The following is a 24,501-nucleotide window of genomic DNA, read 5'->3' on the forward strand; positions in this document are numbered from 1 at the left end:
CTCTGCCAGGCACTGTGCTATACAAAGACAAAAGTGAAACCATTCTTGCCCTCCAGCAGCTAACCTATAGGAGAAGGCAGCATGAAAACAGTGAAGTAGATACAAAGTGTGTGTAAAATAAATGTAAGGCAATTTTCTGGGGGGAATAGGCATTAGCAACTAGGAAATGGTGGGGATAAGAGAAGGTTTTGTGGAGGTGGGAAATCAAAGTGGATTAATTCTAGGTAAGGAGGAAGTGGCACCTTCTGAAATGGCAGAAAATCTGCCCCTTATTAGCCATCCTGAATATCATCTCCAGTTATCCTGGTGGAGGTGGCTAGTCCTAGTTCCTATTTCTGTATTTCAAAGTTGCATGCTGGGATGGTTTTAAAAAATGACTAGATATGGACTAGACATTTGGGAAGGTTCCAAGCTAGTTGAATGGCCAGACATAGAATACTTAGTAATCACTCAATGTTCAGTTGGAGGAAGGTCTCTATTAGAATTCTCCAGGGATCTGTGGTTCAAGGCCCACTGCTGAATCCCTTTTTATCAAAGACTTGTATAAAGGCATAGATGTGCCAATTTAATCTGCAGATGACATAAATGGGAAAGATGGTGGTCAGGATCAAAAAAAGATTGTTCACATTAGAAGTTTGAACCAAATAGAATAAGATGAAATTTAATAGGGTTAAATATATAATCTTGGGTTAAAAATCAACTTTGCAATATGGATGAAAAAGATCTGGTGGTTTTAGTGAAATGGCTAAGTCAACATGAGTTATTAGTATGCCACTCAACTCAAATGGAAATGATTTCACCAATGATGATACAGATCACAGGCTATCCACGTCTACCCATCCTGCATAACTCTGCTCATGTCCCTCCATAAGTGTGTAACATGCAGGAATCAGTCCTTTTTTGATTTTTCCTGACGTCTTGAGGATGACGGTACATGTTGTAGAAGCCTGAAGTTGCTATCCTTTATTCTCACCATTTAACCAGATTATTTTCTAGAATACATTTTTTAATGATTTCCTTCATTCCTGGTTCTCTTTAAATTTTTTTTCTTGTTATGTGTTGCAGTTTTTGCATTCCTACTATGCTGCTCTTCACTGCTCTAAATTCTTCGGAGAGTATTATTTTCCATGTTTCAGCTACACAACACCAGAGGAACAGGCATTAAAGAGATGGGCCTTTGTTTCTGGGAGAATTTTTGAGGTCACTAAAAGAACCTTGGAATTTCCAGCTCTCCTCATGTTTAAGTTTGAGACTAATTCATTGTCCATCTGTATTAAACGTCTTGATATACACACATACACCCATATATACGTGTATATATACGTCCATATATGTGTGCATATATACATATACATACACACACATATATATGTGTATATATATATACCACATGCATGCACACACAAACTCACACTTGATGGACAAGCTCTATAGATTACACTTCTAACAGCTTGTCATAATAATCCAGGCAATACACATTCTTCATCCACTTGGTTTTTCCTATGTAAATAGTCAGGTCACGAGGCCAGACAATATGATCTGATGCTGCCCTCCTTTAGAAAAAGTTCATGTGATCTTATGCTATATTAAGACAGTTTTAGTGTCCAGAGAGAGGGAAGTGCTTAGCTCCATGATCTGCTGTGGAATACTGTATACAGTCCTGAGCCCTCTAGTTTAGAAAGGACACTGAGAAGCTGGAAATAAATCCAGAAGAAAGCAACAAGGATGATAAAGGTCTTGAAGTCATATAAGGATCAATTGAAGAAACTGGGATATCAAGCCTAGAAAAGAGAAGAATTAATAGGAACAGGGTATCTCCAAGTTTTCAAAGGACCTTCAAATAGAAGCAGGACTAGACTTGTACTACATTGTTCCAGAGAGCTGAGATTGGGAGAGACCTAGGGTTGATGGAAGGGAAAATATTCTACAACTTTGTGCTCTCCAAGAGTATATTGGGTGGCCTTGGAAGGAGTGGATTTCACCTCATTGGAAGTTTTGATGTAATGGTTAGATAACTATGGGTTGAGTTCATTGCTGAAGCGATTCTTGGTCAGGTGCAGTTGGCCTAGATGTCCAATGAAGCCCCTTACAACTGAAATTCTTTGATTCCCTAATGCGAAATGGCAAGAGGTTCTTCCACTTTCCTTAGGGCTCAGAGGCTTAGACATAGGCTATAATATGGAACATTTGTTTTTCCTGATACAGTGCGTATATCAAACATCTTTATTGGGAAGATAGAAAAGAACAGGCCCTGAGGCTGATTCCCTTTGTTGAGTGGATAAATGAACTAGCCTTTGAATGCATGTTTGCTCTGACATGCCAGTTTGCCAGAATACCATTTGGAGGAGAAAATAAATCTTTAAGATTTTTTGCAGGCCACTGAGCCCCTATTAAAAAGCAGTCAGGAAGCTGGGCTGAACAGTGAAGCAGAATGTGTGTGACCAGGATGTACAGAGACTGGGGAGAGATTTTCAAAGGACTGGCTAATCATAAATGCAGGCAGGGTGCTCCTTTTACTGTTCATCAGCTAATGTTATTGAATACCCTGGGGCCTATGACACACTACTAGGTCCTCCTGTTGGAAAGTGACAAAGAGAGATGATTTATGTCCCTGGGTGGAATTGTGGTGTGCAGGTGGATAGACTGCCGTGAGCTGGGATGGGGTGGGGGGGGGCACAGTAGTCTGAAAGCCCTGGCAGACCGTGTAATCTTTTATTCAACGAGATACTTCCACTCAATTTGATTAAGTTCAGTCTAGCTTGAGTCAGCATGCCGCTGTTAAGCACCTACAATGTGCCAGATAGAATGCTAGGTGCAAGTGATACAAAGACAGTAATAAAAACAATACCTGCCCTGGGGAGTTTTCTACAGGTATGCAGGTAAGCAAGACTGGAGGACAGAGTTAGGGCCAGAAGGACTCTCAAAGGCCATTTAGTCCAACCCTCTCATTTCACAGAGGAGATCGAAACTTAGGGAGTTGACATGACTTGTCTAAGGTAACATAGTAATTCAGTGATGGATTTGAAGCCAGGGTATCTGATGTCAAGTGCAGCCACCTTTCACTGTATCACGCTGCGATATATAGACAAGGTCAATACAACGATAATTTTGAGAGGGGGTGGGAAGCATGAGAATGAAGGAGTGGATCAGGAAAGGCCTTATGTAGCAGGTAGCTTCAGCCTGAGCCTTTAAAGGCAACTAGAGAATCTCAAAGATGAGGATGAAGAGTGAGAGTTCTACAGGCACAGGAAACAGGTGAAGCAAAGGTTTGGAGGTGAGAGATGAACGTTCGTGTTCAAGGAATGGCAAATAGACCAGTTTGGCTGGAAGTAGTTTTACAGGAGAGGGAGTGATGAGATCATGGCTAACATTCATCTTGTCTCTGAAAGACCCTTGAATTGGACTGGACTACTCTCTGCCACTGAACAAGGTCACTAAGGTGTATATGGATAAAAAAGACCTAGAGAACAGGGTCCCTTCTGTACTTGAGTTCTAATGGATGTGTGTTTGGGTTGATGAGTACAGTTAGTTAGCGCATGGGAAGGAAGGAAGGAAACAAACAAACAAGCGTTCATCAAGTGCCTGCTGTGTACCAGGGCACTCTCTTATGTGCTTTACAAATATTATTTCATTCCATCTTCACAAAAGTCCTGGGAGGCAGGTGCTATGGTTGTTCCCATTTTACAGTTGGGGAAGCTGAGGCAGACAGGTTAAATGGTAGCAAAGGAGGATTGAGTACCCCACAGACTGCAGTCAGATACACACAGGAGATCAATTCCCTGGTCAGACTTGCCTAGGATGACGTCTCTAGCAAGCGTCAGAGGCAAGATTTGAATACTATATTCCTGAGACGAAGTCCAGTGCTCTACTACACCATACTGCCAATTACTTTGCTTGCCTTTACTTCAGGCAACATTCCCCCAAAGGCCATGAATCATAAAGGAAGGGTGGACAGGAGGCAACACAATGTAGATTAATGAATCCTAGACTTGAAATGATAAGAACTCAGTTGTAATCTTGATCCTTCAGCATACCGCTTGTATAAGCACCTTCCTTTTCTAGACCTCACTTTTCCCTTCTGTAAAATGGGGATAAATAGCACCAGCCTCACAGAATTGTGCAGATAAAATCATGATATGATATGTACCAAGGGTTTTGCAAACCTTAAAGTACTTTCTAAATGGGAGCTATTTTTATGTGACTTTAGAAACAAAGATTTTGAGTTGAAGTCCCCTGGGAGGTCAGCTGGGTATGCTCAGGAAGTAAATCAGCTTTTCTTTAATTTGGTGTTTGCCTAATACATGAGGAATTGGTAGTAAAGGCATCAGGATAGGATAATAGGGACCTTAAGTGTAATAGTCAATATTACCTTACCCACGGAATTTATAGTGAATAAGAGAGAGTGCTAATGCTTCATTCATAAGGAACTTTTTTGTTATTTCAAAATCTTTAAAAATCTCCTCCCTCTCTGACTGATCTTCTTTCCTCTTATACTGCCTTTTCCCCTGCCACTGACACATGTATATAACAGGACCATAGATCTAAAGTTGGAAGGAATCTTAAGAGATCATGTAATCAACACTCCTATCCCATTTTACAGACATGGAAATCATGGCCCAGGGAGGTTGACTTGCTCAAGATTACAAATGCAGTGTCAGAGGCTGATTTGAACCCACCCCTGATTCCAGAAGTAGTGCTCTTTCTACTGTATCATAAAAACTTTAGTAAATTTCCTTTCTCCTTCTACAGTGATGTTGTGGCCTCTGTCTGTTTTTCCTTCTCTCTCACTTACCTTTTTCTGTTGTTCTTCCTTCTGTTTTCCTCCCTGTGCTTCTCTGTTATTTGAACAGTTCTGCCCATGCCACTTACAGCAAACTGAGGCTGAAGGTTCTTATCCCTCTGATTCTACTCTTAAAAAGACATGGGCACCCATCTTCTTATAATTAAAGGACATGGCTAGAGCTTCTCCCTGTAGAATACATATAGTTCCTCGGAGACATCCCATAGCATTCTGCTTGTCTACCACCTTTGTTTTTCAAGTTCACTTTTTCAAAATTTAATTGTCTTGGACAATTGTGTTCTTTGTCCTTTTTTCCCCAGTGTGAAAAGTAATCAAAATCACCCCCAGTTTCCAAACTTCTGTTTCATGGCACATATTTCCTCTGTTTGGTTTCTTGTGGATCATTTAATGTGGGTTGCATTCTGAGTTTTGCAAGGAAAATTGACTTCAGATGATTCATGTGTAGCAAATATTGCTACCCAGCTAAATTGGTATTTACACCAGTAAATATACACAGAGAATGCCTTTGGTTCAACAAAGTGCAATCATTTTAGAATCCTCCATGAACATAGGAATTAAAGAATCCAGATTGAAAGTGAGACTGGGGGAGGCGAAACTGACTTTAATGGAATGGCTATTGTCAAGAGCCCTTCTATTTCACCTCAGCAATCTGAGTAAGAGAATGATCAATAACGCATTACTGGTGTCTTCTACATACCATTTCATAAATTCAGAGTCAACTGATTAATGCTTCGTGTGTTTGATTGGCAGCATGGCATAGTGGAGAGAGTGCTGGGCTTTGGGTTAGGAATACCTGTATTCAAATCTTACCTCTGAAACTTGCTGGGAGCGTGATCCTAGGCAAGGAACTCAACCACTCTGTGCCTCATGACTCTCAAGATCAGTTATCTACTAAGCCAGAACAGGCATATTTTGTTTCATTGCACTTCACTTTATTGCATTTCACAGACTGTGTGTATGTGTGTGTGTGTGCATATGTTTTATAAATGGAAGGTTTGTGGCAACCCTTCATTGACCAAAGCTATCAGCACGTGTACACATCATGTCTCTGTGTCACATTTTGGTAATTATCTCTATCTCAAGCTTTTTCATTATGATTATATCTATTATCGCAATCTATGATTGGTCATCTTTTATGTCCCTATTGTAACTGTTATGGGTCGCTACAAACCAGGCCCATAAAAGATGGGGAACTTAACTGATAAATGTTGTGTGTGTTTTGACTGTTCCACATTGGCCTTTCTCCCATCTCTCTCCCTCTCCTTGGGTCTCTGTATTCCCTGAGACACAATAATATTGACATTAGGCCAATTGATAATCCTCAGATGGCCTCTAAATATTCAAGTGAAAGGAAGAATCAATGTGACAGACTTCATCATTGTCTTATTTTAAGAAACTGCCAGAGCCCCCCAACCTTCAGTTGCCAATACCTTGATCATTCAGCAGCCAGTCAACATTGAGGCAAGACCCTCTATCAGCAAAAAGATTATGACTCACTGAAGACTAGACTAGATGATGGTTAGAATTTTCTTTCAGTAATAAAACAGTTTTTAATTAAGGTATATATATATATATATATATATATATATATTTTTTTTTAAATACGTTGAACACTCAAAAGACTACAATATAGAGTAAACATAACTTTTATATGCACTGGGAAACCAAAAAAATTGTATGACTCACTTTATTACAATATTTACTTTATTGTGGTAATCTGGAACTGAACCTATAATATCTCTAAGGTATACTTGTAGTTTCCAAGCTTTTTTGGGTCTCAGGACCTCTTAACACCCTTAAAAATTATTTGGGGCCTACAAAGAGCTTTTGTTTATGTTAATTATATCTATTGGTATTTTCTATATCAGAAGTTTAGTATTATTATGAAAAACAATTTTGACCTTTTGGGCTCCTTGAGAGGAACTCAAGGATACCAGGGGATCGATCCCAGGGGCACATTTTGAGAACAGTTCTACAAAGTAATAGACACATTTTGTTTTAGTTTGGAGAAAAAGTGCCTTTACTCAGACTTATCCATGGTTCCAAAATCACAATTCCTACTTGTATTCACACATTCATCTATTTGAAGAGATTGTCTTAGATCCATTCATAGTTTCCTCAGAGCCAGGGTAAATCTTGATACAAATGTTTATTTTATTTTATTTCATATTTTACTTTATTTAGTATTTTATTTTCCCCCAGTTACATGTAAAAACAATTTTTAACATTTGTTCTTAAAACTTTGAGTTCTACATTCTCTCCCTTCCTCCATCTCCACACCGGTTCATTGAGAAGGCAAGCAATTCAACATAGGTCATACATGTGTAATCATGTAAAACATTTCCCTAATAGCCATGTTGTGAAAGAAAACATAGACAAAAAAACCTGAAGAAAAATAAAGAAAATAAAAAATATGCTTCAATCTCTATTCAGACACCATCAGTTATTTCTCTGGGGATGGATAGCATTTTTCATCATAAGTCCTTCAGGGTTGTCCTGGATCATTGTATTACTGAGAATAGCTAAGTTACACTGATCATCTTACAATATTGCTGTTACTCTGTACACAGTATATTTCCTTTTGTATCAGCTCATGTAAGTCTTTCAAGATTTTTCTGAGAGCATGCTATTCATCATTTCTTATAGTAGAACACTATTCCATCATAATCACATATCGCAATTTGTCCAGCCATTCCCCAATTGATGGACTTTCCCTCAATTTCCAATTCTTCACCACCAAAAAAGAGCTGCTATAAATATTTTTGTACGTGTGGGTCCTTTTCCATTTTTTAAATCTCTTTTGGGAAACAGACCTAGTAGTCGTATTGCTAGGTCAAAAGGTATGCATCCTCATGCAAAAAAGCACCACTTTTTGAATGAAAATATAGTTCTGCCCACCTCTGTTATCCAATCATTCTAGCTCCAGATAAAATATTTTGATTGCCTTCAGACAGATTCACCCCTAAAGACACCTTTAAAGACACACAGAGAAAAAGGTTTTATGATCTCTGTTATGGTTTTCAACAGCCTAATTAATTCTTCCTTGAGTCTAGCACCAAATCTCCATCACTGAATCTCTGATTTGGAAGAGATAGCAGAGATGATCTTATACCACTGATATAAAACAGATTTCCCTCTACCACAAACCTGAAAAAGTGGTTAGTCAACCTTTGCTTAAAGGTCATAAACAAGGGGGAACCCACCTCTTCTTAGGGAAATATATTTCACTTTTGGATAGCCATAGTTGTTAGGTAACTTCTCCTGCCACCAAACCTAAATTCGTCTTTCTGAGACTTATCTCCATCACTACTGCTTCTGTTCTCTGGGTTCAAGAAAGACAAGGATAAACGCTTTCCTAGGTGACAGTATTTCAGATTCTTCAAGACAGATATCATGCATTCCTACCTCCAGACTACATACCACTAGGAATATTATTTGCTTGAAGGTGCATAGAGGCAGTCAAACCTTATGGATAGTGTAGATTCTGTTTCAACCTTTTGGAAACATATCTTCCATGTATTACTACCTCTACTTTTAATCACAGCCCAAATGATCACAGATTTGCAGCCAGAAGTGACCTCAAAAGTCATATAGTTCAAACTCCTAATGTAATAATGGAGATCTGCTGAGGTTGAGTGATGTATCCAGATTTACAATTCAGTAAGCAGAAGAACCAAAACTAGTGTGCAAGTTCTCTCAGCGTTCCTCAGGACTGGCCCTCTGATTCTATGCTCATCCCTTTTTCCTTTGTCCTCCGCTTCCTTAGTGAGGAATTTCATTGACCACCCAGTTTTGGTGATGAATCAGTTGAGGTCAGGGCTCCATACCTGAACCACCAAGTAATTTATTATTGACCCTTTTACAGAGGGCTCCCCTCCAAAGATTGAAAGCCACATATCAGCAAAACTTGACAAATTGTATGTAATAAATAAGACTCTTAGACAGAAGGAAACTCAAGGCAAAAAGGTTCATTTTATTGATCACTGGGTGTTGAAACGAATGTGTTTTTTTTTACTTCGGAGATGAAATAAAACAAAGTAAAAAATAAATCAACCCAATTTCATTACCACATTCATCAAGGCTAAGAAGATCTCAAATACTAGAGAATTCCAAAATGTCCGAAGCATGTATTGGCTTTTTATTTTCTTTTCTGTAACCCTCTTATTTTTATAGAAGGACCATTTGGAGAGCACTTTTTGAGTGAGAAGTAAAATTTCTATCTTTTCTAGGAAATCTCTAATAACCATAAATGCTGCTGATTTGAATGAAGGAAATAGATATCTATCATCAAAAATGTGTTATGCATATACATTTACATTCATGTGTGTGTAAAAGCACAAAACCACAGATTTACTCGTTGCCACTACCTTGTCTAAAAATGTAAGTGGAACAGTCTTAAAGGTAAATAGGAATGAAAAATTCTCTCATTGGAAATCCAGGAATCTTTTGAGCTCTAACTAATTCTGGCGCGTTCAGAGTCAGATGGACATCAAGGTAAGAAGAGTTTCTTTCAATTTTATAACTTCGTTGCTGTAACACCTAATGAGCTGAGTCAATATGTGTGGCTCCTGGCAACCAGGCTCATGTGAAGTATGTTTTGTTAAATGTTAAACAAATAAGCAGCAAGATTATATTTGCTTCTAGAATGGCCTTGGTTATGTCTAATTTTCCATACTGTAAATGTTTTCATGTCTTTTAAACTGCTTTTTTTTCCAGAAATCACTTCAGCTTAGTGACTTTATGTGCAATATGAATAAATCAATGAATAAACAAATAAACAAATGCCTTTAGAATAACAGATTTTAGACAGCTGCAGAAATTGGATTTTATTTTTTCTGCCTGGAAAACTTCTTGTGCATTCTGAGTTGCTAGGCCTACCTTGGACTGCACTGGAAAGGAAACGATGACATGAGAGGCCCTTCATGACATTATTTTCCCTGATTTTCTCTCTTTGTGTGACATTCAGATAAGGTGGTAAAATAAAATTGAATTTTCTTTTTTTTTTTATTTTTCATCTTCAGCATGCTCATCAACACTTTTGGATTAAAATTCAAGGATGTGATGAAATGGAAGGGGAAATTGACTAATTATTACCTTAAAAGTTTGACTTGTTTGTGCCAGCCTGTTTAATCTCTCTTAAATTCCACTCTCCTTCAATTGAAGGATGGGTTGGTTGCTAACAAGCCATTTGGCAGAATAGAAAAAAAGTTGGTCATTTGGGCGTGTTTTTTGAGCAAGGTAGAACTCCATATTGGAAGAAAGTAGTTAGAATTTAGTACAAATCACAGGTCTTCTTCCTATATGAAATGAATGAATGAAAAATGCATTTATCAAGTCTTTACTGTCTGCTAAATGCCAGGGATATGAATAGAAAAGGCAAGAGGAATTTTATCCTCAAGGAAGCTGCATTCTTATTGGTGAGGACAGCACATATACAAGAGTGGTGGCTGGGGGGGGGATGCTTTTGTTAGTAAATTTACAGGGATAGTGAGAGGAGTCATAGAGAAATCTTGACATTCTTCCCAAGAATTTTAGAGTTGATTTGATTTCTGTTCTTAGAGATAAAGATGGAAAACTGGGGATTAGGGGGAGGGAGGAATGTGGTTTGTCATAGCATGGCGTGATGATGCTGGGATAGAAGTATGGTGGTCTGGGCTGGGCTACAAATAGTGTAGTCTCATCAATCACACATGTGCCTCTTCTCGTGGCAGGGAATATATTTACATTCAGATGCCTCGATATTTAGGAGACGTTAGAATGGAAATTGTTTTTCAATAGCTCGAACAAATGGAGAACATTACATATGGCAAAATCAAATGGGGGATTATTTCAGGCAATTTCCAATTGCTACCATTTTGTTCAACTGAGTCAGACACTTTTTTCCTGCTGTTGTTACTACAACTTATTACTCAAAGGGCCTGTAACCTTTACTCTCCCATTCATGCCCTGCTTTCATGTCCCTCCTCTGACTTCTTTCCTTTGACTCCTCCTAAAATGAAGAGGACAAACCTAAATATACTGGGCAAGGGGAGATGATGTGGTTCATACTATATTTGATTTGTTTTAATATCTGGCAAAGCATAATTAAGAGAAGTATATAATTGGTTGTGGACACTTCTGAGCAATAACAACAACTCATTTATGGTGTGCTTTAAGATTTACAAAGCATTCCTTGTAGGATCATAGGAGATTTAGAACTGGAAGGGATCATAGAGGCCATAAAGTCTAACCCTCTCATTTTACAGATGAAACAATGAAGATCCATAATTGACTTTGAGTCACACAGCTAATAAGTGGCTAAAGTAGGATTTGAACTCAGATATTCCTGATCCCAAACCTGGTACTCTATCTACTATCCCACCAAAGTTATCTTTTCAGACCATGAAATCCAGTCAGAGGCAGCATGGCTACAGCAGGGATGACATTACTGATAATAGCAATAGAGATGTTAGGAAATGGGGAGGGACTTTTGAAAAAAAAAGAGTTCTTATTTGGTCATGAGTTTTAGATGCTTATGAGGCTTCAAGATTAGGAATGTAGTTCTCAAATCCTAGATTTGGAAACAGGTCTCCTGACTCCAGGCCCAATGACTATTGGCTTAGAAACCATTTTACACACATAATGAAAAATGAGGAGGGGAAAAGGAGGGAAAGAGAACAGTAGACGGTTAAGTTATGGGTGTTTTGTCAAGATATGAGGAGCCCATCAAAATGGTTTAACTAGAAGATGGTCTGTTTGCCAACTATAGGGTGCTTCAGGCTCTGTTAAAATCCTCAGTGACCTCCACACTGAAAAGACTCTAAGAACTTGGAATTTCATGGTTAGGATGAGTCTTTCTTCAATGTGGAAAAACAAATCTCCTCGTTATTAGGACTGAACACACATTTCTTTCCTTTTTATTCTCATTCAGATTTGCTGTGACCCTTCTGTAGTGTAGAAATCTGACTCCAGGCATACTTGTGTAGCACAAAGCATCCTTAAACCAATTCCAACTTCTGCCGAAGTGAAGGGGAAAAGTCAGATTTTTGAGTTTAAAAAAAAGTCCCTTGGGGGAGATGAGAGAGGGGAAAAAGGCCAGAGTGATGTTTTTGCTGTGTCCTTTGCCGACCTCATCCTGTTTTTCTGTTTCTGCCTCGCTTTGAATGCTTCAGGCCTTACCCCTTAAGCAACAAACGCTCCTATAACCACAAGGCTGGCCTTTGGTGCTTTCAGCTTAAAGAAATCCAGTTCCTGTGTTGAGGTAATAGGGACAAAACAGTAGCAGCCTTTTCTAAAGTGCATATTGAAAAGTGAACCCTGGACAAGAAGAGAATTCATGTCTGGCAGTCACAAATGGTCAGGACCCACCATTGAGCCTTAGGGTTATTGTTTCACGTTGTAAGAGATGATTCAAGATTTCTCTGTATCTCTCTTCAGAATGCAGTATAATACATGCCGATGCTAGCATTTAACCTGGGAGACAACTCTCCTGTTTTTAGGGGCTCCTGCCATGTACTGCAAAGCTCTTTTCAGCTAAAAAAAGGATTTTTTTTTCTGTTTGACTAGAGATGCATTGTATAATCTTTCCAACTCCATTCTCTTTTATTCCTTTTAACTCTAATCCTGGCTGTGTAATTTACTGCCTGTGAGACCTTGAGAGTGTCACGACCTTTCTGGGCTCCCATTTCCTTATCTGTAAAATCTGTGTTTGGAGCAGTTGACTTTGGAAATCCCTTTGAACTCGAAATCTAAGGTGCTGTGGAATGTTTAGAAATACCTCTGTCTGATTTTAAAGTTTCTTTGAGGAGGTGGTAAGAGGAGGATACATTTTTTCCCTCAATTATTGTTAGTATATTTCAAATAGCTGAATGAACTAGTCCACAAAGTTTACAAAGGAGTTTTTGTGAGGAGGAAAGGTGGTGTAGCAGGGCTGGGGGGTGGGCGGTAGCTTACTGTCAAGAAAATAGCATTGAATTTGGAGTCACACATCCTGGCTTGAAATCTTGCCTTTGCTACTTCCTAGCCATGTTACCTTAGACAAGTCACTTAACTTCTCAAGGTTCAGAAAAGTACAACATTTGTGATCTAAGGTCTTTATTGTTTCCTTCATAAAATCAATGAGTTAACATAGATAACCTCTAAGGTCCACTTGAGCACTAAATCCTATGATGCCATGATATATTGGCAGCCTGTGCTAAAACAAAATGATGACAATTTCAAAATCAGTTGCTGAGGAAAGATACTGAATGTTTCCCAAGGGTTTTGAAAGGATCTCACCCCAATAATGCGCTGTCAAGGAACCTGTTGTTCTTGTAGGAGACAGTCAACGAGAGCTGAACTTAGAAATATCCATGTATTACTTCATCAGATTCTTTCCTGGCTATTAAACCTACTTGGGAAATTAAATGCAAAAACCTTCGGGAATTCAATATTGAGGTTGCAATTTTAGAATTGCAAATTGAGGATTGTACAGATGCTGTACTTTTCCGCTCTGAGTTTAAGACATCATTATGTATATATATGTAAACTGAGGGTAAAAGAACACCATTAAGGAAGCATTAACTCCATTTTTGCATTTAATAAACGTGTGTGTTTATATAGTGGTCGTCCTATCATGCTCCGTAGTTGCTTCTTTGAATGGAATATCTGAAGAGAAATGCCTTCATTGTTTTCATATGGCATTTTTTTTCTGATAGGTGAAAGAAGTAGCAAATACACTGACAAGTTATTGTGAGTTTTTGGTAGTGGAAAGAATACAGGTTCAAACTCCGGTTCCATCACAAGTAGCCCCAGTGACCTTGGGCAAGTCATTTTCCTCTCTGAGAATGTTTCCTTACCTTTCCAATTATGGGGTTAGACTAGATGGCCTTCAAGCTTCCTTGTAATTCTCCATCTGTTATCCTTTGGTCTAATTCTTTGAGTCACAGAGCAAGGGAGGCAGAGGTTATCTTTTCCAACTAGCACCTCCACAGAATTCTCTTCTGCAACGTACTGACAAGTGGTCCTCCATCTTTTCTTGGTTCCAAGGAGAGTGAATATCCTTCCTCTTGAAGCAGCTCTTTCTACATTTGGATACCTCTACCTGTAAGGACTTTTTATTTTTTCCCTTTACATTAAGCTGAGGGTCATAGGATCAAAAACTCATAGCTTTAGAGCTAGAAGAAACCGTAGAGGAAATCCAGTCCAATCTCCTAACTTTACAGATGAGAGAAACTAAGGCACAGAGAAGGGAAGTGATTTGGTCAAGACTACCAAGGCAGCAAGTTGGAGAGCTGGGAATTTGGACTGAGCATCACTGACCCTAAATTTAACACTCTCCCTTGTATCATCCTACGTAAATCATGACTCTTCTGGCTTTGGATTTCCACAGTCTATGAGCAAGGGATAATACGGTCTAATACCATCATGTGAGACATTTTAGTTCCCAAGTGATGAATGACTAACTACAAGAAAGATCTCAATATCAGGCAATCTCATTGTGTGGATGGCAAAGACAGCAAGGTCCTAATCTATGTATGTATGTATGTACATGTGTGTATGTATGTATGTGTCTGTCTATCTATCTATCAATATTTAGAGGGAGGCTTTATTCCCCCTTCCAAAAAAGTAAGAAACACATTGTTCTGTTCTCCTCCCAACATTGCCATTGATTTGTTTAGCATATATTTTGTATCTGTTTGTATGTGTGCAAGTTGTCTCCAGGCAATAGATTGAAAGTCCCTTGATAGGAGGGATATTCCTTTTTGTGTTTGTATCCCCAGGTTCAGATAGTAGAAGATGTAGTAGGTGCTGAATCCTTAGCACCTAACACAGTGTTTGACACATAGTACATGCTTACTAAATGTGTGCTGATTGGTTCATTAATTCCGTACCTCTGTTAATTATTATGCTGGGTTCTAGAAGACAGAATTAGGAGCAATAAATAGAAAATAAAGTGCCAGATTCCAACCAAATACAAATGGGAAAACATTTTAAAAATTAGTATTAATCTCTGAGGTCATTTCTAGCTCTAAATATATGATTTCATGTTTTGATCCCAAATTTCATCTATATTGTGTTGCATTCCAAACTGTTGAAGTAAAATCTTTGCCTGCCTTGAAATTTTAGACATAATTTATCATCCCCCACATTCCTCGATTGTTGTATTGTGACTTGCTCTCAACTCCAGGGAAGGCCTAGGGGTAAGGTAATCCACAAGTTATATATTGACTTGGAGACCAATGTAAGAAGATGATAGGATGATATGGATAGGGATACTAGGACTAGATTTGTGATTCATTTGTATATGGAATTGCTGGATAAAGATTAAATGAAGGATAAAGAAAATTCTGGGAAGCTGGCAGAATAAGGCATGAAATAACCTGGCTCTCCCAAATTCCTCCATAAATAATTTAGAATAATACTTCAAAGTGAACAGAAATAATTTGGCAGAAATGATTAAAAGTCAAAGTAAAGCAGTTGTCAAGCCTAGGACAACTTGGGAGGACTTTGGGAAAGACCTGACCTCCTGGAGTGGTGGTCTGACCTGTTTGAAGTGCAAATACCTTGGGGCAAATACCATGAAACAAGAAAAAAGAAACCCTGGGGGCCGCTATGTCAGTAGCAGCCTCAACTCCAGGAACTTTTGCCCCATGGACAGTGTGGGGGTCAGACAGTTGCTTAGGAAAAGATCTCAGTCCCCCCTCCACTGCCTGCAAAGCTGGACCTGGGACCCAGGTGTGCTGATCGGATGCAATCTCAGGCTGTGGCTATGGCTAAGAGGAGTGAGCATACACTGGTGACTGCGACTGAAGAGAGTCAGGGGCCCTTTTGGCCACTGTTACTAGCAGGAGAGCAGAGTCCCTGGTTTTGATTTTAGGGCAGAGTGGTGAACTAAAGTTTTCAGCTGCTGGAGGGAGTGCAGGGAGTAAGAGCATTTGATGTGACAGTGTTGCTGGGAACCTGGTCATAGATCATGGGTGGAGAGGAGTACCTGAGGTCAGATCCTTAGATAGAGCTCAGAAAACAAAAGCACAAAACCTCTGAAATTGAAACATTATTTTCTACACCTTGGGATTAGCCTGACTCTAACAAAAGCTAACAGCCAAGTGTAGCCCACTTGGCCACCACACTGGCACACCCAGGATGGCTGCTAGTGCTAGTTCTTTTATCTGCTTTACTAGGAAAGACAGTTGCTTCGGGGGTCAACAGTCTTCTTTAATTAAATAGAAAAAAATACAGAGAAGAGAAATAAAGACCAAAAGACAGGGCTCTACTGCCTGAATCAAAGCTTTACATCCACCACTGAATTGAGAGAACGTTTACCTCTGAGGAGCTGGGGAGGTCTGAACATACGGCCACTCAGAGTCTTGACCAGGGAATCACATCTTTCTCATAAATGAGCCTCCAAAGCAAAAGCTCGCCTCTCACAATATATACTTTTTAGGCTCAGTGCCTAATTAGAAATTAACAAGAGGTGTGTAAGCTTAGAAACAAGCAAGCTTTTCTTAATGGGCTCCACATGAGGCCTATTGATGGGAAGGGAAGATCTTATTCCCCATTACCCTTACACCAAGAAATAAGTTGCTAAAAAAAGAGTAAGCAAAAGAGTCTGACCATAGATGGCTAATATGGTGATAGAGAAGATCAGAGTTCAAATTCAGAAGTCAGTGAAGTCAGCTACTTTTACTTCAAAGGAAAATGTATAATAGTCACAAGCCCCAAAAGAGTTCTTGGAGGAACTTAAAAAGGACTTTAAAAATCAAATAAGAGTGGTTGAGGAAAAATTAGGAAAAAATAAGAATGATGCAAGAAAACCAAGAAAATAATAAGAAAGTCAACCAATTGTTAAAAATAGATCCAAGAACTTATGGAAGAAAATAACATTTTAAAAATTAGAATTCGGTAGGGGGAAACTAATGACTTCACAGGATACCAAGAAATAATAAAACAAAGCCAAAAGAATGAAAAAAAAAACAGAAGACAATGTGAAACATTTCTTTAGAAAAGCAACTGATTTGGAAAACATACTGAGAGACAATGTAAGAATTGTTGGACTGCTTGAAAATTGAAAAAAAGACAGACACTATAGTCAAGAAATTATTAGGGAAAATTGCCCTGAAGTTTTAGAACTAGATAGAAATTGAAAAAAAATCCACTGACCACCACCTGCAAGACATAACAAGACGAAAATTCCCAGGGACATTATAGCTTAATTTTGAAGTACCCAGGTTAAGGAGAAAATCCTACAAACAGCTAGAAAAAATAATTTAAAACTGTGAAACTACAGTCAGGATAACACAAGATTTAGTAGCTTCTACATTAAAAGACTGAAGGGCATGTAATATATTATTCTGAAGAGCAAAGGAGCTGGGTTCACAACAAAGTATAACTTACCAAGCAAAGCTAAGTGTACTCTTGCATGGAAAGAAATGGGTATTTAAAGAATTAAAGGACTTTTGGGTATTTGTAAGGAAAAGACCAGAACTGAATGGAAAATTTGGCCTATAAAAATTAGGAGAAATATAAGGATGTTACAAAAAACAATTATAAGACCTTTAATAATGTCAAACTTTACTTTTATATGGGAAAACATCATCTGTAACTCTTAAGAATGTTATCATTACTAGGGTAATATAAATGAACATACACAGGTAGAAGGTTTGGTGTTGAATTGAGTATGACGGAAAGACGTGACATAATAAAATTGGGTAGAGCAAGGTAAAATGGAGCAATTATCTCATACAAATGAGGCATGAATAGAACTATTACAATGGTGGGCAGGAGGGGATAGAGGGCTGGTAGTGCTAGAACTTTATCCTCATAAGAACTGGGTTAAAGAGAGAATAACATATCCATCAAAAGGGCATAAAAGTCTTAACTTACACAAAGAGAGGAGGACAAGAGGATAGAATAAAGGAAGGACTCTTAGGAGGGTGTACAGATCAAGAAATAGGAGGGTAAGGGGAAGGGATATTAGAAGGGGTGCAGATTAGGGAGGCAGTGGTCAGAAGTAAATTAAATGTCTGAGGAGGTATAGGATAAAAAGAGAGGGAGAGAAGAACAAACAGTGAGTAAAAATAGGATGGAGGGAAATATACAACTAGTAATTATAATTTTGAATGTGATTGGAATGAACTCAGCCACAAAACAGAAATAGAAGAATGGATGAAAAACCAGAATCTGACAATATATTGGTTACAAGAAACAATTAAAAAATTGGAGATACACATAGAGTAAAAATAAAGGACTGGAGTATAATTTATTATGCTTCAGCTGATGCAAGAAAAGCAGGGGTAGCAATAATGAGCTTAGACAAAGTCAATGCTAAAATAGATTTAATTAGAAGCAATAAATAAGAAAATTACATTGTGATAAAAGGTACCATAAATAATGAAGTAATATCAATACTAAACCTATATGTACCAAATGCTATAGCATCCACATTTTTAAACGAAAAGCTTAATGAATTACAAGTGAAAATAGATAGCAAAACTATAATAGTGATGGACTCCAAAATTCCCCTCTAAGAACCAGATAAATATAACCAAAAATAAATAAGCCAAGAAGATAAATACATATTTGATAAAGCTACATATTATAGATACCTGGAGAGAAATGAGTGGGAATAGAAAGGAATATACCTCTTATTCAGCAGTACATGGTACTTTTACAAAAAAAATGACCATATATTAGGGCAGGGCTTCTTAAACTTTTTCCACTCGTGACTGCTTTTTGCTCAGGAAATTTTTATGCAACTATAGGCATATAGGTACATAAAATAGGTATACAAATCATTTGCTGATAATAAATCATAAAGAAATTTATTTTAAAACAATTCTTTGGTATATATATATGTATATATAATTTTGCCATTTATTAAAGATGAAAACAAATTTGCATTCTAATGAGATAGATGCGCTTATTTATTTTTACATAGATAATTAAATCTTGGTGGAATATTTGATACTGCAGGACATAGGGCATCTTCAATATTTTTCAGAGTTGATCAATATTTTGATTTTGTAACCGTCTAATGCTAAGAACTCCACTTTTCATAAATACATAGTACAAAATGGCAGAAATATGTTTAGGGCCATTTCAGAAATTGTTGGAAATTCTATATTAATCCCAAGCTAAAATTTATTTAATGATTTTGTACATACACTACAATTCCTAACATATAATAATCTTGAATCTCAGCTGAAGTGTTTCTGGAAGCATTTGTTGGCGTTGTATGGCATGATGGCATGCACAGTGCAAAGTGCCCATATTGTGTGTTCAAAACCAAGGCAACAATGAAGTTGCATGATGCAACATGGACAAGTGCTGCTAGCAACACCTTGGATTCATTACGTGTTTGATTTTGAATTAATTTTTGTTGTTATGGATTCAGGAACCTTTTACTGTTGCCAAATTTTTTGCAACCCCAACATTCAGTTACACAGTCCCACATGAGGTCGTGACTGACTGTTTAAGTAGGTCTTTATTACGGCATAAAAACTCAATAGTTAAATATAGGAAAGCAGAAATACTAAAGGCATTCTTTTTGGATCATACTACGATAAAATTGTATTTAATAAGGGATCATGGAAATACAGATTAAAAATTAAAGACTAAAAACCTTAATCTTAAAGAATGGGTGAGTTAAAGAACAAGTCACCAAAACAATAAATGATTTTATTATAGAGAATGATAATAATGAGACAACATACCAACACCTATGTGATGCAAAAACCCCTACTAATCAGAGAAAAAATTATTCCTCTAAATGCTTATATAAATAAAATAGTGAAGGAGCAGATCAATAAATTGGGTATGCAATTAGAAAAACCTAGAAAAAGAACAAATTAACCCCCTCAGTTAAATATCAAATTAGAAATTCTAACAATTAAAAATGAGATTAATAAAATGGAATGTAAGAAAATTATTGAATTACTAGATAAAACTAGGAGTTGATTTTATGAAAAAAAACAATTAGATAAAACATTGATTAATATGATTAAAAAAAGAGAAAAGAAAACCAAATCACTAGTAGCAAACATGAAAATGATGAATATACCACTAATGAAGATGAAATCAAACCAATTGTTAGGAGTTATTTTGACTAATTATGTGTCAATAAATTTAAAAATTTAAGTGAAATTGTGGAATCCTTACAAAAACGTAAATTGCCTAGATTAACAAAAGAGGGAAAAAGAATACATAAGTAAACCTGTTTTAGAAAAAGAAATTGAACAGGCCATAAATGATCTTTGTAAGAAAAAACATTTACAGGTGAATTCTACCAAAGATTTAGAGATCAACTAATTTCAATATTAAATAAATTATTTGCCCATTATCGCCAATATTATTCAATATTGTATTATGAGTGCTAGCAATAGCAATAAGGGAGGAAGAAGAAATTAGAGGAATCAGAATCAGTAATGAGGTAATAAAACTATTGCTTTTTTGCAAATGATATAATATGATTAAAAAATTCTAGAGATTCAACTAAAAAGCTAGTTGAAACAATCATTTTAGGAAAGTACTAGGATATAAAATAAACTCATAAATGATTAGCATTTCTATATATTACCAAGAAAGCCCTGCAAGAAGACTATTTTAAAAAAACCATTAAAATAACTCATTTTAAAATAACCATTAAAATAGCCCATTTAAAATAGACAGCATAAAATACCCGACAGTATACTTGCCAAGACAAACCCAGGTACTACATGAACATAATTTTAAAACACTTTTTATACAAAGAGTCAAATTTAAATAATTGGAGAAATATTAATTGTTCATGGGTGGGCAGAACCAATATGATAAAAATGATGATTCTACCTTAAAAAATCTACTTACTCAATGCATCCCAATTAGATTACCAAAAAAATTATTTTATTGATCTAGAAAAATAATAACATTCACTGGGAAGAACAAAAGGTCAAGAATATCCAAAGAATTAAAGAAAAATATAAAGGAAGGATGTTTAGCAGTACCAGATCTTAAACTGTATTACGGTGATAATTATGAAAACAATCTGGTACTGGCTAAGAAACAGAAAGATGGATCAGTGGAACAGAGTAGACATATGATAATAAATGATTGTTATAACCTTGTGTTTGGTAAATGTAAAAATTTAAGTTTGTAGGATAAGAATTTGATAAACATTGTTGGGAAAACTGGAAAGCAGTCTGGCAGAAGTTGAGTATAGACTAATATCTTATACCATTTGTCAAGATAAGGTCAAAATGCATACATGACTCCTATATAAGGGGGGATATAATAAGTAAATTAGAAGAACACAGAACACGTTACCTATCAGACTTATGGATGGGAAAAGAATTTATGAATAAATAAGAGATAGAGAACATTGTGACATGTAAAATGGATAATTTTGATTACATTAAATTAAAGAATTTTTGTACAAATGAAACCACTGTAGCCAAGATTAGAAGGAAAGAAGAAAATTGGGGAAAAATTTATACATGGTTTCTCGGATAAAGGTCTCACATCTCAAATATGTAGAGAACTTTGTCAAATTTATAAGACTCCGAATCATTCCCCCATTTATAAATGGTCAAAGGATATGAACAGACATTTTTCCAATAAAAAATCAAAACTATATATGGTCATATGAAAAAGGCTCTGAGCCATTATTGATTAGAAAAATGCAAATTAAAACAACTTTGAGATATCTCACACCTATCAGATTGGCTAAGATGATAGAAAAGGAAAATGACAAACTGAATCTTATATACTGTTGGTGGAAATGTGAATTGATCCAACCAGTTTTTGGAGAGCAATATGGAATTATGCTCAAAGAGTTTCAAGGCTGTGTATAGCCTTTTACATAGCAATACGACTATTAGGTCTGTTTTTCAAGGTGACTAGGGAAAAAGGAAAAGAACTTATGTATTCTGAAGTATTTATTATGACTCTCTTTGTGGTGGCAAAGAACTGGAAATTGAGGGGATACCTATCGATTGAGGAATGGCTAGACATATGGTGGTATATGATTGTGATGGAATACTATTGTCTATAAGAAATGATGAGCAGGTTGATTTTAGAAAAAAAAACATGGAATAACTTGCATGAAATAATGAGTGAAATGGGCAGAACCAAGAGAACGCTGTATACAATAACTGCGATATTGTTCAAAGAATAACTGAACAACTGAAATATTCTAATATATATATATATATGTATATATATATATATATATATATATATATATATATATATATATATATATATACAAATCAACCACAAAAAACCTATGAAGGAAGATGCTATTCATATCCAGAGAAAGAACTGATAAATAGAAGTATGCATAGTATGGTTTTACACACACACACATGCACACACGCACACACACACAGCTGCATGCGCACGTGTGTGTGTATGTGTGTGTGTGTGTGTGTGTGTGTGTGTGTGTGTGTGTGTGTGAAATGATGCCTTTCTCCAGTTCAGCATGGGGAGAGAGGGAAACAGTTCAGAACTTAAAACATAGCAAAAAATAAATTAACTTGTAAAAAAGATAAGGATAAAAATCGGAGTAATATTAAAAAAGTTTATACAAAGTAAATTTTGGGGGGATTGGCGGAAGCTATTGGAGATTAGAGAAGTCTTTACATAGAAATTGATGTTTCAGTTTTGAGAAATGCTAGGAATTCTAAGAAGTGATGAGGAGGGAGTATATTTCAGACATTAGGGACCTATGCAGATTTGTAGAGATGGCAGGTAGAATGCTATGAGGAACAGCAAAAAGGAGAATATGGCTAGAGAGTAGAGTCTATGAAGGGGAGTAATCTATAGTCAATCTGGAAATGTGGGTTCGTGCCTGGTGATGAAGGATAATGAATACCAACCTGCAGAATGTGCATTTGATGAGCTGAAAGGGAGTCATAAGAATTTAATGAGCAGGATAATGAAATGGATGATCTCTAAGGTGATTTCAGCTTAGAATTCTGAGTTTATGAAGTTGGCCTCTAGATAACACATCCAAATGAACCCTGTCCTGGGGACCAGGGTATCCTTTTTGTATTGGATAACCTTTTCTTTCCTCAAAGAACAGTTCAGGTGGCACAAGATATTTCCTGATTCCTCCCCACGTGAAATTATTTTGTATTTCTCTGTAAGTGCAATAGAGGCATGGGTGTGTGAGAGAGGCTCAGACTATGCAGTAAGGACTCAGTTTTGGGATCCTGTGTAGGGGTTTCTGCCTGAAGTACCATCTACATGACATTCTATGATCTTGTGTGCTTACTCTGTGGTGAAGAAAAAAACTTTAATTGTCTACTCTGCCAGAACTTAGTGTAAAGACAAATGATACGAATGAGCTAAAATGAGTTTTTTTCCTTTGGAATTCAAGTGAAGGGAAAGAAATGCCATAAGCCTGAGGGCGAAGGAGCCCCTCCTCGACTTCATTGCCATGTGGCTTCATATGCATAGCACTGATGTTGCTTCCATCTTTGCTGGGTCTATTTTTTCTTGCTCTTTGGTGAAAGGATATTGAAGAAAGAATAATCGTGTGAGCATTCCAGAGGAGCAGTGACAGGAATTAATGGCAAAGACTGCTGGGGCAATTGCAGCCAAGCCAGATGAGGCCCCAGGTCAGCCCTGAGGGATTCAGCCCAGCCATGAAATGGCCTGGCGTCTGAGACACCATGTTCTGCAGACACAAAAATGCCTTATCCAGTGTCCATGACACCCCTAAAATGAACTTGGAGGGGGTCGCAAATATTTAGTAACAACCATGTTAAGTTTAAGCCTATTCTTCTCAGGAGGTGGGTATGGGGGAGGCTGTGCCTCCAGTTTAAAGAGAATGTATTTTTATTTCTTTCTTTCTAAAAATCCATAAATATGCCTTTTCAAAAGCTAATTTGTTATTTGTTTATGATACCGAGGAAATATCAATAGGTTAAAGGATATTGGAGGAGAAAATATTTATGACTGTTATGGAGTGAAATATATGACATTTAGTGCTGTATGTGTCTGCATGTGGATCAGGAGAATAGATACTGTATTTTGCTGAATAACTATTTTGTATTTATCCATTTGGGCAATTCTATACCCAGCCCAAACCACTAAGAGTATAAGCTTCTTGAGGGCAGGGGCTTATTTGTCTTTTCGTCCTTGTCTCTTTAATGTCTGACATATAAGAGGTACTCAATAAATGCTTTTGAATTGAGTTATACTTTCTACCTGAATAAGAAGTGACTTTAAGGTATGGGTCTGTAGGCATAAGGACAATAGTACACAGAGCAGCAATGCAAGACTAGACAAGTGTAGGCCAGCCACTGTCTCCAGGAAAAGTGCTTTGGTTAGGATTTGCAGAGTGTTTGGGAGTTGCAAAGCACCCATGCAACATCCCAGAGGGAATGGGAATGCCATGATGAATGCAAAAGGGAAGCATGATGAGACAGTTCATTTCCCAGCCCTGTAGAGGAAAAAAGCGAATCTGGTACCATGGGAAACAAAATAAGGAGGAACAGAGTGATATTTGCACAAAGGACCCACACAAAACAAGCCATCTTTGTTCTAAATAAACCATTGAATTCTTACAGACAGGCACAATCAGAAAGAGACCTGATCAATTACCCCACACCAAAGACCAGAGCAATACATGAGTTCCCTAGGTGTGTCTGAATTTCAAACATGATATTGTGTTCATGGGCTTAATGCTAATTCAAAGTTATTTTTGAAGTTTTCACATTAGAAGATAATAGCCCACTGTGATTGATGAGATGAAACAA

Source organism: Trichosurus vulpecula, chromosome 8, assembly GCF_011100635.1.
Source record: "Trichosurus vulpecula isolate mTriVul1 chromosome 8, mTriVul1.pri, whole genome shotgun sequence".
Classification (NCBI taxonomy): Eukaryota; Metazoa; Chordata; class Mammalia; order Diprotodontia; family Phalangeridae; genus Trichosurus; species Trichosurus vulpecula.